General features: G+C 40.0%; 1 protein-coding gene and 1 long non-coding RNA gene across 3 annotated transcripts in view; one reads left to right on the top strand and one right to left on the bottom strand.

Moving 5' to 3' along the window:
• The window catches only part of RAPGEF4 (Rap guanine nucleotide exchange factor 4), a 190,658-nt gene that overhangs the window by 44,897 nt on the left and 128,788 nt on the right, over nucleotides 1-16,973 (top strand). Inside the window, exon 1 of one of the 2 annotated variants that reach the window (XM_087709077.1) lies at nucleotides 9,543-9,746. The exons of the other annotated variant lie outside the window; for it this stretch is intronic. The gene's annotated coding sequence lies outside the window, so the exon portion shown is untranslated. Of the gene's footprint in view, nucleotides 1-9,542; nucleotides 9,747-16,973 lie in introns of those variants that run through there. 2 annotated transcript variants of the gene reach the window in all.
• LOC148049357 (uncharacterized) overlaps nucleotides 1-16,973 on the bottom strand; it is a 354,694-nt gene that overhangs the window by 315,276 nt on the left and 22,445 nt on the right. The window lies entirely within an intron of this gene.

Genomic DNA, 16,973 nt, shown 5'->3' with positions numbered 1-16,973 from the left:
TTCTTTAGCATAGCCGGCATGAGCCAAGACTGCAGCATAGAATACAGGAAAGAAAGGAAAATATAATTCAGTTGCATAGAAATTCTTCCAATAATGCCTCATCACAAAACATTTACCTCTTCAAATATTCATGACCTGGTGTGTTGACCAGCTCAGGTACAGCAATGTAAAATGTCTGAAATGTTAATTTTTAAAGATACTATCAGGTCCTTAAAAATATAGCAAGAAACTGAGTATTTATATGGTACATATCCTCTTTTGTGCAGTTATGCCTTGCTTATTTGACTGTCTCATTGAATGACAGTTGAAAGATATGATGATGTAAAAAAAAAAGCTTTGCGATCAGTCCTGAGATTTGCAACATCACCTTTTCCATGTTCCTAACTTGATTGGGACAAGCAGGGTTTATGGAGTACATGGAAGTGAAGTCACAAGTCGCATTTAAGTGAGGTTTTGCTTAACCACCCATAGTAGCTTACTTAATGACCAAGTGGGAAGTGATGTTGTAAATCCATCACCATCAAATGATTTTCCGCTTAGCGACTGCAGCACTTAGCAACAGACTTGCCGGTTCCAATTGATGGTTGCTATCTGTAGCGTAGGAGCTAAAATATGCTCAGGTTCTGGGCATTGTATTTATCTTTTGATGTATTTATGTATTTATCTTGAGTCGGTAATTCATTTTATTTTGCAGACTGCTAACAAAGACAATACCCTGAAGAATTAGGGACAGAGTCTAATTATGTACTTCATTAATTAAATAGAAATTAAATAATACATACTCCATTGCTAAAGGAGCTTACTTTTTGGGAAGCATTGAATCTGTCTTGAATCATCCTCTATTCAGTTAACTCAAGGCGGGCATCGTATTGAGCTACCTCAGAGTCTGGGTGAGAAAATGGTTTAGATCTGAAGTGCTTCTCCTTCCAAGACAGATCCATTCCTCAGATTATATATATAGACTTCCCTTGTGATAGCTCGTGCTTTGCATTTCCATAGTTATTTAACTTCCAGGAAATTGGTTTTAATTCTACCGAGTAACCAGAAACCTCTCTGAGCTTTCATTTCATTCCAAGGAATCTTGTGAATGATTTCTTTCTTACGCCTCATCCGAGTGGTGTCTCGAAACTGTGTAATGTGATGTGCTTTTTTTGTTTCCAGCTCAACTGACTTCCAAGTCCCACTCAGTGGTGACATTCTTTTTTTTTTTTACTACCGGTTCTGTGGCTGTGGCTTGGTGGGCATGGCAGGGGAAGGATACTGTAAAATCTCCATTCCCACCCCACTCTGGGGCCAGCCAGAGGTAGTATTTACCGGTTCTCCGAACTACTCAAAACTACTCAGAACCTGCTGAATTTCACCCCTTGTCCCACTGCTGTATCTTATCATTCTACCTAAGCAGCTCAGCACATTCATACATTTTAGCATCAGCTTGGCCTTCAAAATCATTCTTTGCCTTCAAAATCAATCTTTAGCAACAGTATATTGATTTCTCTCTTGTGTCCCAGTTCTCTTTTATGGGGAAAGAGCAAGCTGCCTCTTTTTTTGAAGAAACCTCCTTGTTTTGAAGTTTTGAAATCTGGCAAGAAAAGGGTTGCCCCTAATAAATTATCCACAAAGTGTTTATGTATCTTGACATACCTTCTGAATATCATAAGCCCTTTTGGGGGGGACCATGTGGAAATGCCTTTAAAAAAAAATAGAATGCTGTCTTTTATGATTTGCAGTCCAGTAATAAATTCAGAGCATTTGGAAAGATAATTCAAATTAGTAAAAAATTTGAACCAGATCCAATTACTTTCTTAACTATTTTTTACATCTGTTTCAAATGCCTAATAAAAAACATGGTACAAGAGGGTATATTGTGACATGGTATCTCTCTCTCTCTCTCTCTTTCTTATCTAGAAGTGAAATTGTTTACATCCTTACTGTTCTCAAACAAGATTATAATTTTTATAATAGGTTATGCTCTCTCTCTTTGCCATCTGTTGTCCAATAAATTTACCTGTGCTTCAGAAGTCCTTGTGTACACTAGCCCTGCCCTACCTTTTCAATTACCTGCCTTAAGGTGATGTACATGGAGGCTGCCTCTCTTTTGATCGCCACAGAACTGTGCTTGTGAGCCTGGGATGAAAGAGAGCAGAAGACGCACAATCACCCAGTAAGCTTCATCGTGACTGAATGGGGACTAAAAGGTGGACTACGGCAAACACTGATTTCCCAAATTGACTGTCTCTATATTATAAATATCAAAAATCCCCTTTCATTTGAGCTCATTCTGGGTGACTGAATTGACTTGTCAGTGATCATTCTTTAGGGAGACATTTTCTGAACAACAGCATGGAAGTAGGTTGACACAGTGATTTCTTTCAATTTCCGGGATTTTTTTCCTTTCAATTTCCCAGTCTAGCCTACAGCTATAGATGGTCTCCTATTCAAGGTACTAGCCTGGCCTGGGCCCCACTTAACATTTTGAGATGAGAGGAACCAAATATTATTTTATTTATTTTATCTACACCACCCATCTCACCTAGTGACTAAGTTTGAAATATTAGGAGTAACGAAAAACAATATACGGATTGAAGCAATGGTGAAATGTAATTTTTTTCCCTACTGGTTCTGTGGGCATGGATTTGGGGGGGGGGTTGTCATGTGACTGGGTGAGCATGGCTATGTAGTCATGTGACTGGGGGAGTCAAAAGACAGAAACTCACTTTAACAATGTCCTGCTGGAGCAAGGGGTTGGACTAGATGACCTCCATGTCCCTTCCAGCCCTGGATTGCTGTGCTCTTTCAAGGTATCCTCTGAAGCTGCATCTAGTGCCAGGTTTGTGGTCCTTCCTCCCTCTCCTTTTCCCCTCCCTTCCTCCCTCTCTTTTGCAGCAACACCCCCCCCCCCCCGGCTTTATAAAGCATTTTCCCCTCTGCCGGTTTTGCCCCAACTGGCAGGAAAAAAATGTTTTAAAAAGCAAAAAAAAAAGCTTCCGATGATCACACTGCTCACAGTTGATCCACGCGATTGTGGGAAGCTTTTTTCCCCCTACCGGTTCGCAGAACCAAGAACAATCATCCCTACCGGTTCAGCTGAACCGGGCCGAATTGGGAGGATTTCAACCCTGGATTGAAGGTTGGAAGTGGATGTTAAAAAAATAAAGTTTATATTCAAGGACCTCAGTGATTGGTTATTATTCCCCTTGCTATTGGATATCCATTCACTGCCTTGTTAAAATATAAAACTGCTGTCCAAATTACAAAATATGAAACCTATTGAGGATTCTACAGACTACAATTCTGTGTTTCTAAAAAGTTAAACAAGTTGATCCACGGCAGAAGGACGTTGTCATCACACAGTAAAGGTTGACAATTTCCCGCATTGTTGAGTGGTTTGCATAACTCCAATTAATGGCAACAGTGCCCAGATAGAACATGCCCAGCCAGTAAATCCTGCTAGTATGCTTGTTCCCTTGCTCCACGCATCAAATTGCTGGTCTCCTTGGAGAGTGCTTCAGAAAAGGATAATTAAATTAGTGCATGTTGATTGGTAAATGCCCAGGCCACCCAACAAGATGATAAAAACAAATTCCTGCTTCGGAATTGTTGTCCTAGAATAAATACAATGTTCAAAGACTGCAGGTAATTTTTGACTTACCACCAGAATTCAGCCCAATATTTCTGTTGCTGAATGAAACATTCGTTAAGTGAGTTTTGTTCCATTTTACGATTTTTCTTGCCACAGTTGTTAAGTGAATCACTGCAGCTGTTATGAATACGGTTGTTAAGTGAATCTGTCATCTCCATTCACTTTGCTTGTTAGAAGTTCCCAAAAGGTGATCACATGAGCCTGGGACAATGCAACCATCATAAATGAGTCTGTCAGGCGTGCCTTCTTCAAAACCCAAGAAAGAAATCCCCCAACTCCATGGTTTGAGAGAAAAGGTACTTTTATGGAGTGTGAAGTGATAGCAGCGAAAGAAAAGCAAGATCTGAGGCTAAAGGCGCAAAAATAACATATTGAAAGAATTCCCAAATCCCTCCCCCCCAAGGACTCAGGCTGAATGCCCAATTGCCAGGCCCCATGGTGTCATGTGGGGTGCATCTTCAGGTGACTTCATCCATCTGGTATGCTGGGATGGTTGACCTTGAATGAGCATAAACAAGTCCATTCAGCTGTGCCATAGACGATGAGAGTAATCTTCCCTTTTAATAATTTGAATTTGAATTTGAATTTATTTCATTTATACGCTGCCCTTTTCCCCGAAGGGGACTCAGGGCGGCTCACAATCCAAATCAAGGGAAGGGGTACAAATAAAGAATAAAAAGACGAACAAAATAATACACAATTTAAAAAGCACACAACAACCATACCATTCGAGGGAGGGGGCAAAGGCTCTTTAGCCCCAGGCCTGTCGGAATAGCCAGGTTTTAAGGGCTTTGCGGAAGGCCTGGAGGGTGGTGAGGGTTCGAATCTCTACGGGGAGTTCGTTCCAGAGGGTCGGAGCAGCCACAGAGAAGGCTCTCACACAGATGAGACATCTCCACCAGCTTGCTTCCCCCCCCCCACTCCAAGCACCTATTCCTCCTCCCCCCGTTACTATGGCAGCCGATAGCAAGCAAGCAAGATAGAGCCTGACAGAGTCAGTTGCCAAACATCTGAATTTTGATCACATGACCATGGGAATGCTGCAATGGTCATAAGTGTGGAAAACTTCTAAGTCATTTTTTTCAGTGCCATAACTTTGAATCATTACTAAATGAACTGTTGTAAGTCAAGGACTATCTGTATTCTGGATCTGGGGTTACGTTGTAACTATTTAGGAAATAAAATCACCTCATAATTTTATGTAGTATGGACAGTGGCAGTACTGAGGAGGACCTGGGGCAGTTGAAACCACAGGTGCTCTGTGAGGCCTGAAATGATATTTAATAGTGCCATGTTATGGAGAATACGCACACTATATAGTGGTGCTTAAAAGTTTGTAGATACTTTTGAATTTTTAATATCAATTTCAAAGTTGCTCTGTGACAGTGATGGGCAGACTCAATATAACTCACTCTCTCCCACCCCCTCTCCTTGATGTAATACAGCCATGTTTTGTAAAATCAGATAATTCAGCAAAACCTCTGTCTGGACATCCCTACAAAACATTGGACAATATGTGAGTTACTGTATTTTTCGGAGTATAAGACGCACCTTTTCCCCTCAAAATAAGAGGGTGAAAATCTGGGTGCATCTTATAGACTGAATAAGGGCATTTTTTGCCTCCCAAAAGCCTGACCCCTTCACCAAAATTGCCATGCATAGCCTTTAGGAGTCTTGTAGAGTGCTCCTGGGGGCTGGGGAAGCCATTTTTTGCTCATTTGGGGGGGGGGGGGCTACCCCCCCAGGAACACACTACAAGCCTCCTATTCAAGCCCTTTATTTGTGGAAAAAACGGGCCTGTTTTCGTGAAAAACAGGCCATTTTGGGGAGGTCTGCAGAGTGCAAAACCTTTTTTTTAAATTTGCTTCCTCAAAACCTTGGTGCATCTTATACTCCAGTGCATCTTATATTCTGAAAAATATGGTAGTTGAATTTACTTTGATTTCTTATCATTAATGTCAGTGTTCATAATAATGCCATTTTGTGACACAGATTGCCACAAATAGTGCAATTTACAATTTAGTGCACATTTGAGGATAACAGAACTCCTTTTATCCAGTTCATCCATTAAACGTAGGTCACATATATAGGCAGAATTCAACTAGCTATTACTGTCCAGTAATAATGAGTTTTCAAACTTCTATACTATAATAATAGAGCTTCACAAACATAGAGTTTCCAGAAGTGTAACTATGAGTCTGTGATGTGAGTCAACTTGGTAATTGATTCAGGGACATCTGTAAGAACAGTAAAAAAAATTAAGATAGTAATTTCAACCATGCAATTGAAACCCTCATTCCTTTTGTACATGCATCAAAATCATGGCTGCACATAAAGTGGTGAGGTTTTGATAATAATTTATTATACTTGCATGCTGCCTGATTCCCAATTATCCTGGATGAGTGACTCATAATAATCAAGTAAAGAAATTACACAAGCAATTCCAACCAAACTTGGTTCACAGATGACTTACTCTCTGGAAAAAAGTACTGTGGGGGTAAGACTCCTAACACCCCTCGGGGTGTGTGTTCGGTTAAGATGCAGCCTGTTGTGCCTTAAAATGGCTTCTACTGTACAGCACAGTGGAGTTACCATGGTAGTGGCTTCACAGTACTGTACAAGGGGGCTCCCTCTGGTAAGGGGGAAAATCCAACATTAGAAATTACATTTGGTCTGGACATTTTCCCTCTATAAATAAATACCCAGGCAAAGCCCGGTTATTGGCTAGTTAAAAATAAAGGTAAAGATGGCAGGTGCAGTAAAGCGAATTATCTTATTCTATCTTGCCAAGGATCTGAGTGGGCAGCCAGGTTTTCATGGCTCTTCTACCACCATCTTCATATTTTTTTAACCATCACCTTCAACCCGCAAAAATCTTTGTATCTACTCTAGATATGTCTACGTGTGATAGCATTTGATATTCAAGTAATGGGAGTTGAAGCATATTTTTCTTTCTCTCAGATGTAATAATGCCATTATTGTATATTGAAAATAATTTAGCCATTTATACTGTATTCATGCACAAAGCTGAGCTGTCCTTGGGTTTCTCACTTGACAATATAATTATGTTTCTTCCTAAGTAGTGAGGATTAATGTTTTATTTCTGCTGGCTAAAATGTTTGTCTCTACTCGGTATCACTAATGTTCAGCCTAATTTAGAGAGTTAAGATGTGTACCTTGCTTTCTCTCAGTATTGATGGACAGATACATCAACTGAGCTTTCCCTCCTTTAGCAAGGAAGCCATGCATCTGAACAACAAGATACGGGAAAATGCGTCATTGGGTATATACTGTACCCAAACTTTTAATACTAAAACTGATCTTCAGATGGAATGTGACCTAATAATATTTTCTTACTGACGTACAGGCATTCAGGTCCTTTGACACTTTGGGTGTAAGAGTAGTAATGACTATCCTCCTCCATTTCTTGGCAACTTAGGTAACAGGACTGTTGTTGGGAAACTATCAGTCAGGCAAGGAAGAGGGATCAAGTGGGGAGTTAGTCTCAAGTTGTTGCGCAGCCACAAATGACCTGGGACTGATCTCTCCCCCTGGAGTTCCATGGAGCCTGACATATTTGTTTCCAAGGGAAGGCAAAAAGTCTGAGAAGATTCCTGTATTATAGGCAGGATACAGTAGAGTAGTCAACTTGAACCCTTCACATCTGGATGTGATTGCTTGAGCCTGATAACTGTCCCTCAACTAATATGGCTCATTCAGTTTTAACTGGTTACATTATTTTGCAATTGGGTCATGTCCTGTTGGTTAAGTGGTTAAGTAAAGATGCTAGAATGTAAGGAAAAACAAAGAATTCATTCTCTATATTTACTAAGTGCTTCCAGTTCTAAGATGAAAGATTCTAAACTTTTTATGGCTCTAATTTGGAGGAGTTAAGCAATTTTCCCAAAGTAATTTGTATTTGAGAAGCAGTTGATGTAATAGTTAAGGCATCAGGCTAGAAATTGTGAGACTGTGAGTTCTAGTCCCTTCTATGTACTACGTTCTAACTAACCACTGCGCCAGAGCCATGGTGGCACCGTGGTTAGATAGAATCCAGTACTGCATGCTAATTCTGCTGATAGTTTGATCCTGACCGGCTGACTCAGCTTTCCATCCTTCCGAGATGGGCAAAGTGAGGACCCAAATTGTTAGGGGCAATATGAGGACTTTAAAAACCGCTTAGAAGGGTTTGTAAAATACTGTGAAGTGGTGTATAGGTCTAAGTGCTATTGCTATTTTCCTTCTTTCCTTCTTTTCCTTCCTTCCTTCTTTTCCTTCCTTCCTTCTTTTCCTTCCTTCCTTCTTTTCCTTCCTTCCTTCTTTCCTTCCTTCCTTCCTTCCTTCCTTCCTTCCTTCCTTCCTTCTTTCCGTCCTTCCTTCTGGTTAGAGTGCAGTATTACAGGCTAACTCTATCCACTGCCAATAGCTTGAATCTCACCAGGCTCAAGGTTGACTCTGCCTTCCATCCTTCCAAGGTGGGCAAAATGAGGACCCAGATTGTTGGGGGCAATATACCTCTTAGAGAGGGCTTTAAAGCACTATGAAGCGGTATATAAGTCTAAGTGCTATTGCTAAGGCACAAAGCCGGCTGGGTGACCTGGGGTCAGTAGCTCTTTCTCAGCCTTAGGAAGGAGGCAATTGCAAACAACCTCTGGAAAACCTTGTCCAAAAAAACTACAGGGACTTGTTCAGGCAGTCTCTCAGAATTGGACACAATTGAATTTAAGAATATATAAATCAGCCTGCAGAAGATGCTTCCAATTAGTAAATCTGCACATAGTAGCTATTTTATATCAATTTCTATTTGTTAAAAAAATAATAATATTGTCAGTTGTACAACATCTATGAATCTGTTTCCAATACATATGAGGGCTTAAATATTATGTCAGCTGGACATTTACTGTATTCAACCAAGAGGTTTATTTCCTAGGATTAAAGCTAATAACAGTTGTCAGTCAAGAGGAGGAGGTTTGAGGGTATCACATTGGCAGAAGCATGACTGGGAAACCTTGTCAGGCTCTTCTCATTTTTAACGAATTAATGCTCCAGGCCATATTCCATTTTCTCGAGTGCTTATGAAAATTTAAATTTTTTTTTTTTTAAGATATCATGGTGTCTTGGTCTGAAAACCTAATGAATAAAATATGGTTTCTTATTACTAAGATATCACTTGATTATCAAAAAGCCTAAAATAATAGATGAAAAGAAAAGCTTCACTTTTTAATCTTTCCAAATGGATAGAACAAAGTGGGTTTTTTTTTAACGTTTTCAATTTGCAAAATGTTACATCTGAAAACAACCCCCTAAGAGGAGTGATTGACAAATGTTCCCAGATGTAAAGCATTCCTAGCAGAGCAGAAAAAGGATAAACGAATCAGCGAACTAAGGTGTAACCTATGTCCATGTGATAATGTAATTAAATAATGCTTATTTACGAGAAGGGGTTTATGGTCGCTAATGGATCTTAAATGCATTACAGCCTGCTGGCTTTGCATTTGGTTTCTCAAAACATTATTATGCCAAGGAAATATAATAGTAAATTAACATACACATGCTTGTTGTGGGATACAGGTAGTGAACATTCCTGATTTTCAGTGTGTAGTTTGTTTGCCCTGGCAAAATACATTTCAAGAGAAATGAATGGCAAATAGACCTTTGAACAGCAGTTGGAATTTGCAGACAGTTACTTATCTTAGCTATTCTTCCCAGCAAAGAAATTAGAGGAGGGAGTCGATATATGTAAACAATGTTATTTCTTGTAGGGGCAGCAAGCTGCCTAGCAGTTGTTTCATTTGTGTGTGTCTGTGTGTGCGTGCAGGTGGAGAGATTATCGGTCTTTCTTTCGCTGTTAATTTGGATTGCCAGCGATAAGGCAGAGGCTGTTCAGTTAGGATGCAGATGCAAAAACATTAGTCCTCTACAGCTGCAAAGAGCACAGATAAATCAGCAGAGCTCGCCTCTTTCCTACATCACTAAGGAGAAGCTGAGTACAACTTGACCATGTGCCTGAGTGGTCACATTGCTAAGAAGAACGCAGGATGGATAAAAAATGTAAAACAGACTCGTGCGGCTGTTTGCTGGCTTAGACTGACGAGAATCCAGCACTGTGAGTTTTAAAAGCTTTTAAAACATGCTATTCCATGATTGGAGATGATGTTCCTTCTTCTTTTTAATGCATATTACTATTTTTACTTTTCAGGGGGGGTGGGGTGGGGTTGGAAACAGGAGATATGCTTGAATTCACGCCCTGTATGATTATAGTGATACCACTAATTAATGGCAATTCTCCTTTTTAACATTTGTGTGTAGTTTAGTGTAAGAGTCAGGGTGTTTTGCATTAGCTTTCTTAGTTTGTTATGCTTCAAATGAAGAAAAGAATTCTCGAAGATCAAAAACATATCTCTGTGTACTTATTTGGCTCGGCAAGGATTGTAATTATTTTATTCTGAGTTAGAAAACACAAAGAATAAGAAATATGTTTTAATAGTTTAGGTTAAAGGAATTGAATAGCGATGGTAATTTTCCTGACATTAGAAAAATTGAGCAGTTGTTGAATGTAATATTGCTTCAGCGTCTCCCAAAGAAAGGATTTAGAAAAAACAGCATATAATTTGGCAGCACAGCTCCAAGTAAGATTAACACCTGCACCCACACGCAACTTTTGTGCCGATCTACCCAGAAGCAAATTCTACTTAATTCAATGGAACTTACCCTTAAGTAATTGTGCTTAGAATTACAGTCTCAATCACTCAGTAGTTTAGGGGAAATAAGTGTATTTTAAATGTCTCAAAAACTGTTTTCCTGAGTAATAGTACAATGCTGCCTTAATGCTTGCTTCAAGAGCCTAATAGAGTTGCTCAGAACAAAATGCTTTAGTAATATATGCACAGTTGCAAAAGGCAACACACAATGTTTTGTTATTGAACTTAGAGGAGGGAATTCAAAGGGGAACGTGGCTTTTGTGGAAGTAGGAAAGAGGTTAAAAAAAGTGTGCATTTAGAAGAAAGGAGTACCAATTTCACCATAGTTATTAGTTAGAGCAGCCAACAAAAATCTGGCCAAACACATGATGGCAACTAAGAAATATAGACAGTTGTAACTCACTATGAGTCTGGGCATTGATTATCTCAGAGTTCAGTTTTCTATCTGTTAATATGGTATTGGGAAAGATCTTAGGATCATATTGGCGAACTATGGCACCCATGCCAGAGGTGGCATGGAGAGCCCTCTCTGCTGGCACATGTGCCATTGCCCCAGGTGAGATCTCCATGGTGTTTCTTTCGTGAGCTTCTGTTTCCCTGCAAATGACGAAACAGAAGCTCGCAAAAGATAAAGATCTTACCTCTTGCATTGCTGCCAGTGTTGGGATGCCCCTCCTCCCACCGGCCAGCTGGTCTTTGGGACTCTGCTGCGCATGTGCGTCTGCGTGCGGACGTATCCATGCTTGCACGCATGTATTTGTCGGTGCATGTGGACCAGGGGTGGGTTCCTGCCAGTTCTAACCTCTTCTATAGAAGAGGTTCCACAAATCTACCGTGCCATTTAAAACCAGTTCCAGCTCCCTCCCTCCCACCCGTCTGCACATCATCAAGATGAAGAGCGAGAGGAGGAATTCTGGGAGTTGAAGTCCACAAGTCTTAAAGCTGTCAAGTTTGAACACCCCTGGGTTTTTCTTTTTCTAAAGGTTTAGGGGTGCAAGGGTCTTGTAACTTGACAGCTTTAATACTTGCGTGCTTCAAATGCCAGAGTTTCTGAGTCAACATTTTGGTTGCTAAGCAAGAGCATTGTTAAATAAGTTTCACCACATTTTACAAGTTGGCCATGCCCACCCAGTCTCATGACTGCCAAGCCACTCCCACCCGGTCACATGGCCGGCAAGCCACTCCCACCCGGTCACATGGCTGGCAAGCCACTCCCACCCAGTCACATGGCTGGCAAGCCACTCCTACCCAGTCACATGGCCAGCAGGCCACTCCCACCCAGTCACATGGCTGGCAAGCCACTCCCACAAAGCAGGCCACACCTACAGAAGAGATTCTAAAAAAATTTGAAACCCACCACTGATGTGGACTTTTCAGTTTGGGCATGTGCGCGTGCCGTAGTTTGGGCATTCGGTGTCTAAAAGGTTCGCCATCACTGCCTTAGGAGTTGGGGGGAAGAAATGCTGATTAGGGAATGTTCAGATAAGAGAGAGCATAATCTGCAGCGGAATAGTGCCTGGTGAAGACTTTATGAAGGGACTCTCTCCAGCTTTTTAGGCTGCAAATGAGAAACTTGCAACATGCTGTTAATGTAACTTTACAGTAAAGTAGAATTAGCTTATCTGGTCGTGTTTCCTGTCTGCGCTACCTGATAAGGCTAATATCAATCTAGCAAGTCTCATATTCTCTTCCAAGGAGAGGAATTTCAGGAATGGACACTGATCCTCAAGGAATTCTCCTGCTACCTGCTGAGCACCTGGCAGCAGCGTTGCTGCAACACCAGCAGCAAGTGGATGCACAGATGACCAATTTGCAGGATGCCATGATACAACTAATGCAGTGACTGGGGCAGAATTTGCCACAATCTGCAGCCACAAATTGCTAAGCCAAAGCTCCTGTGTTCCCGTGGGAGTTTGCTAGAGTTGTTTAATCAGGTCCATAAACATTAACCATAGCTATTGCAGTTCCTGCTATTTTATCACATGAAATGAAATAATGCTCATTTACATCAGTAATAACCAATATAAACCAATTGGGAATTCTTTTTGAACCAAAATGCCACCCCAAAAGCTTTCATTGAAGTATCTGTGAAGTAAATCTATCCTACTTACTCCTTTATTAATAGAGATTCATCCAATTTCATTAAATGAGTCTTCTGTAGATAAGCAGCATCGGCCCTTAACAGTCCCTGATCCCTTCTTTGCTTCTCTCCTAAAAACAGGGATCTTTTGTTTGCTCCATAGTGGACGGAGCAACAGGCTTAGAAAGGACCCTCCCTAGTTTCTTGGGTTGTAAAGGAGATGGTGAGAGATTTGTAAGAGATGTCAAAGAGCCGTGGTGGTACAATGATTAGAATGCAGTGCTGCAGACTAACTCACTGTTCACTCCAAGAGTGCGATCCTAACAAAGTCAAGGTTGACTCAGCCTTCTATCCTTCTGAGGTCAGTAAATTGAGGACACAGATTGTTGGGGGCAATATACTGACTCTGTAAACTGCTCAAGGGGGGGGCTGTAAAGCACTATGATGAAGCTGTATATAAGTCTAAGTGCTGTTGCTACTTTCAGAGTTGCAAAATTTGGTTATGTAGTTTTATAATAAACTAGAATCAGCTCATCAGTTTCCTGTCTGGTCTACCTGGTAAGGCTGACAGTGGGTCAAAATAGTGTGTTGCAAAGATGGCTAGCTATGAAAAATATGTGATTTTGTCACCTTGGTTTTTAGACTGTTTTATAATGGAAAATCCCGTAGCAATTTGTTATCGAATACAATAATCAGCAAATCTGACTCAGATTTATTTATATGCTATTGTGGTTTTCATCCAGGAGCTAAGACAGCATGCATGCGTTCCCCCTTTGCACTTCATCCCCACAATTACAGTTCTCTAAGATAGGTTGGCCTGACAATGAATGGGCCAAAATCACCTTGTGAGCTTGCATGGTTGAGGTGGACTGGAATCCAAGTCACCTGCTGGAACTTTCAAACCATGAAACCTTTCCCATGAAACCTTTTTCGGAGTATAAGACGCACCGGAGTATAAGTTTTTGCACTCTGCAAACCTCCCAAAACCGGCCCATTTTTCACAAAAACGAGCCCGTTTCCCCCCCCCCCCCAAGCATCCTACAAGCTATTCACGGCCATTTTGGTGAAGGGGCGGGGTTTCGGGTGGCAAAAATGATGTATTCAGTGTATAAGACGCACCCAGATTTCACTCTCTTTTTTGAGGGAAAAAGGTGCGTCTTATACTCCGAAAAATACGGTAGTTAAACCTTCAATCTTAATTAAATATGATTTACTTGTATGTCTGCATAATTAACCACATCTTTCTCAAAAAGTTATTGTCAGAGCGTTTGCAGCGTGACTACTATTAGGAGTAAAACAGCACACAGAGACTTAGACATTTAACAGTAGTTTATATACAACATATATAGAAATATACATGGTAGCAAATACCTGACAAGTAATAAATCTTCTTCTTAACTTTATACGAGAACTTAGCAATGGATACCGGGCACAAGGAGAGAGAAATATGCCTTCTCCTGGCTGCCTTATATAAACACCTCTTTAAGTGGTAAAGACTTTTGTGGACCCCTTCATAATCTTCAACTGGCTATGCTAATGCTGATTCATCTTCGTTGCATCAGCTGTACATTTTATCAGCTTTACAGTTGCATCAGTGTTACAGCTGGCCAGCTCTTCAATCTCAATACCTTAACAGTTATAATAGATGTACTTCCTAACTTTTCTGTTGTAGTCGTGAATACTTACTTTTACTGTCTCTGAGATTTCTTATATTTTCATGAGGAAATATTTGAGGCCTCTAGTTCATCCAGAGCAGTTCTACGTTCAACACTTATTCTTCCTTTCCCTGTAGAGATGAACTATACCAGAAAGCTCGAAGAGATTCTTTTTCTCTGCTTAATTCCTCCTGGTATTTTATGTGGTGACTATCTGAACAAGAGAATTATTACATAATAGTTAAAGAACAATTGAAAATTAAACAGGGCGGCCTTCCTTCTCCCTCATGCTTTTTTTTGGAAGAGCAGTGAAAGGTAGAGACCAGTTTTTCAAGTGTGGTAGGTCTGTGGAATTAGTTATGAGTAACAACAAAAACAAAATGTTGAAACTCTGAATTTGATCAACCTGAATGAATGTAAACAATGCCCGGTGTGTAATTTTGTTAGGATAGCTAAGTGAAAAAGGAATAGAGCTCCAACATCATTTATAATTGTGCAGCAAAGGGAATTTTAGCAATAAATCCCATTTTAAAAGTTTAGATCAGTGGATCTCAACCTTCCTCATGCCGCGACCTTTTAATACAGTTCCTCATGTGGTGACGCCCAACCATAAAATTATTTTGTTTTCCATATTTTTTCAAACATATGTGTTTTCCGATGGTCTTAGGCAACCCCTGTGAAAGGGTTGTTCGACCCCCAAAGGGGTCCAGACCCACAGGTTGAGAACCACTGGTTTAGAGGAATTAGAGCAGGATTTCTTCAGTAGCCAGCGTGACTTCACAATTATTCTTAGATTTAACCAGAGGTGGTATTCTACCGGTTCGGACCAGATCGCCTGAACTGGTAGCGGAAATCGCAGGTGGCTCTGCCCACCCATGCTCGGCTCTAGAGCAGTGGTTCCCAAACTTGGCAACTTTAAGACTTATGGACTTCAACTCCCAGAATTCTGCTGGCTGGAGAATTCTGGGAGTTGAAGTCCACAAGTCTTAAAGTTGCCAAGTTTGGGAACCACTGCTCTAGAGTATCCCATTTAGGCCCTTGCACTGTAAATAGCTAAGGACAGCTAGCAGAATTTCTGCTAATAACATCAAGATTAAGTTCTGGTAGCTTATTCAAGGTCTTTTTGAATAAGAAAATCACTCATTTGTTTGAATGATGGGAATTACGTATGACACAGGCCTTTAGCATAGAAAGATTCACATGCAGGTTCCTGGTTCCTATAATTTACTTCTTTTGGGGAAGGATGGAACAATCCTATATGGTGGGTAATTACAAACAAAAGGAGGCCTGCTGAGAATTGCCTATTATTCTAGCTGTGTTGTGACAGTCAAAATGAAAAAGCTGGATAGATCTGGTAAGCATGTGAGTGAGTTGAATGGTGTCTTACATAAAAGTACCGTTTGCATTTCAAAAGCTTACTGACCTCTTTTAATCTTGAGATTGTATATTCCTAATGAACTTTGTCTCCCGACACAGTTATTCTTTTCAATTGTGCAACACCCAACCATACTGAGATTTTTTTTTTGAAAGCTAAACTAATATTAATACTGATAAGCTGACATGGAGTTTTTAAATCAGATGTGTTAGAAAAAGAAAGAAACTGAAGGCTTTATTTTAGCAGCTCAAGAACAAGCTTTACCAAGTAATTGCATGAAAGCAAAAACTCAACATGTAACAAACAACATTAAATGTTGCCATTGCAGTGAAAAGAATGAAATAATTAACCATTTGATTAATGGCTGCAGCAAAATTCATAACCTGTAACTCTGTTACTGAGTTGCCAGAATTATTCATTTAAAGATTTGCCAGAGGTTTAAAGCAAAAATTACTGGGACTATCTAATTGAGAAGATTTGGGAAAATTAAAAGTTTTAAGATCCAAACAGGTAGGCATCTTATTCATGACACATCTGATATAACAGTTACTGAAATGAAGAAAATCTGGTTCATTGGTGTTGTTATTCTGGGTAATGCTTGGATTGAGGAAAAACAATTAGAAAAAATTATGAAATAGTTTGCAGGGGTTTGCAGATCAAAGTTGAACACTTATGAAAAAAGAAATGTTTTTATACCTATTGTGATTGGAGTTCTTGGAACAATACATAAAGAGCTTCCTGCATATCTGGAAACATTGAATTTATCAGATTTGAACACCTAATTTTACAAAAAAAAAAAAAATCCACCTTACTAGGAACTGCCCATATATTCTTAAATGGTACCATAGTAATTCTTGAATCATTTAGTTTCCACCAGTCTTAGACTATGAATCAAACAGTAGATTGCCCACACGTAGTAGTAATGTGGTCCCAGTGGTTATCAGCACATTGGGTACCATTACTAAAACATCTTGGCTAATAATTAGAAAATATGTCCATTGATGAAATTTCCATCTGTCATTTATAAAAGAACAAAAGGTCACAAAGCTCAGATCCGCACATATACTACACCAATGCTTTACATAACATAACATTTACAGCTATGACAGTAATGAAAAAAGTAAGGTTGCATTTACAACCTTCACAGGACTGTAAAACAAAGGAAAAGTGAAGTTATTAGAAATTTGCTTAATTATTGAGTTGCTGATCCCAATTGTAGTGGGTCCCTAAATAAGGACCACCTGTATTTCTTGGAGCATATTTTATATCAATAAGCATTTTTATAGCAAATAAAGATGCAGGGTTATTCTTTATGCTTTACTGGAGTTTTCCCCCTCATAAACTCTGCACCTACTTTAACATCCGTTGCTCAAGTCTCCTCATTCCTCTCCTGAATCTTCCCAGTGAATTGACCATAGGAAGGTGAACAAACAACAATCAGCCAACACCCCACTAGCTTTTGTTTTTCCTCAGCATTTTTAAATGCTGAGGAAAAAAGACTAGGGGAGACATGATACCAATA

This window comes from Thamnophis sirtalis, unplaced genomic scaffold, assembly GCF_051295495.1.
Source record: "Thamnophis sirtalis isolate CommonGarterSnake01/CBP01778 unplaced genomic scaffold, rThaSir2_p1.2 scaffold_1, whole genome shotgun sequence".
NCBI classification, from domain to species: Eukaryota; Metazoa; Chordata; class Lepidosauria; order Squamata; family Natricidae; genus Thamnophis; species Thamnophis sirtalis.
This window is presented reverse-complemented; position numbering and strand designations above follow the sequence as displayed.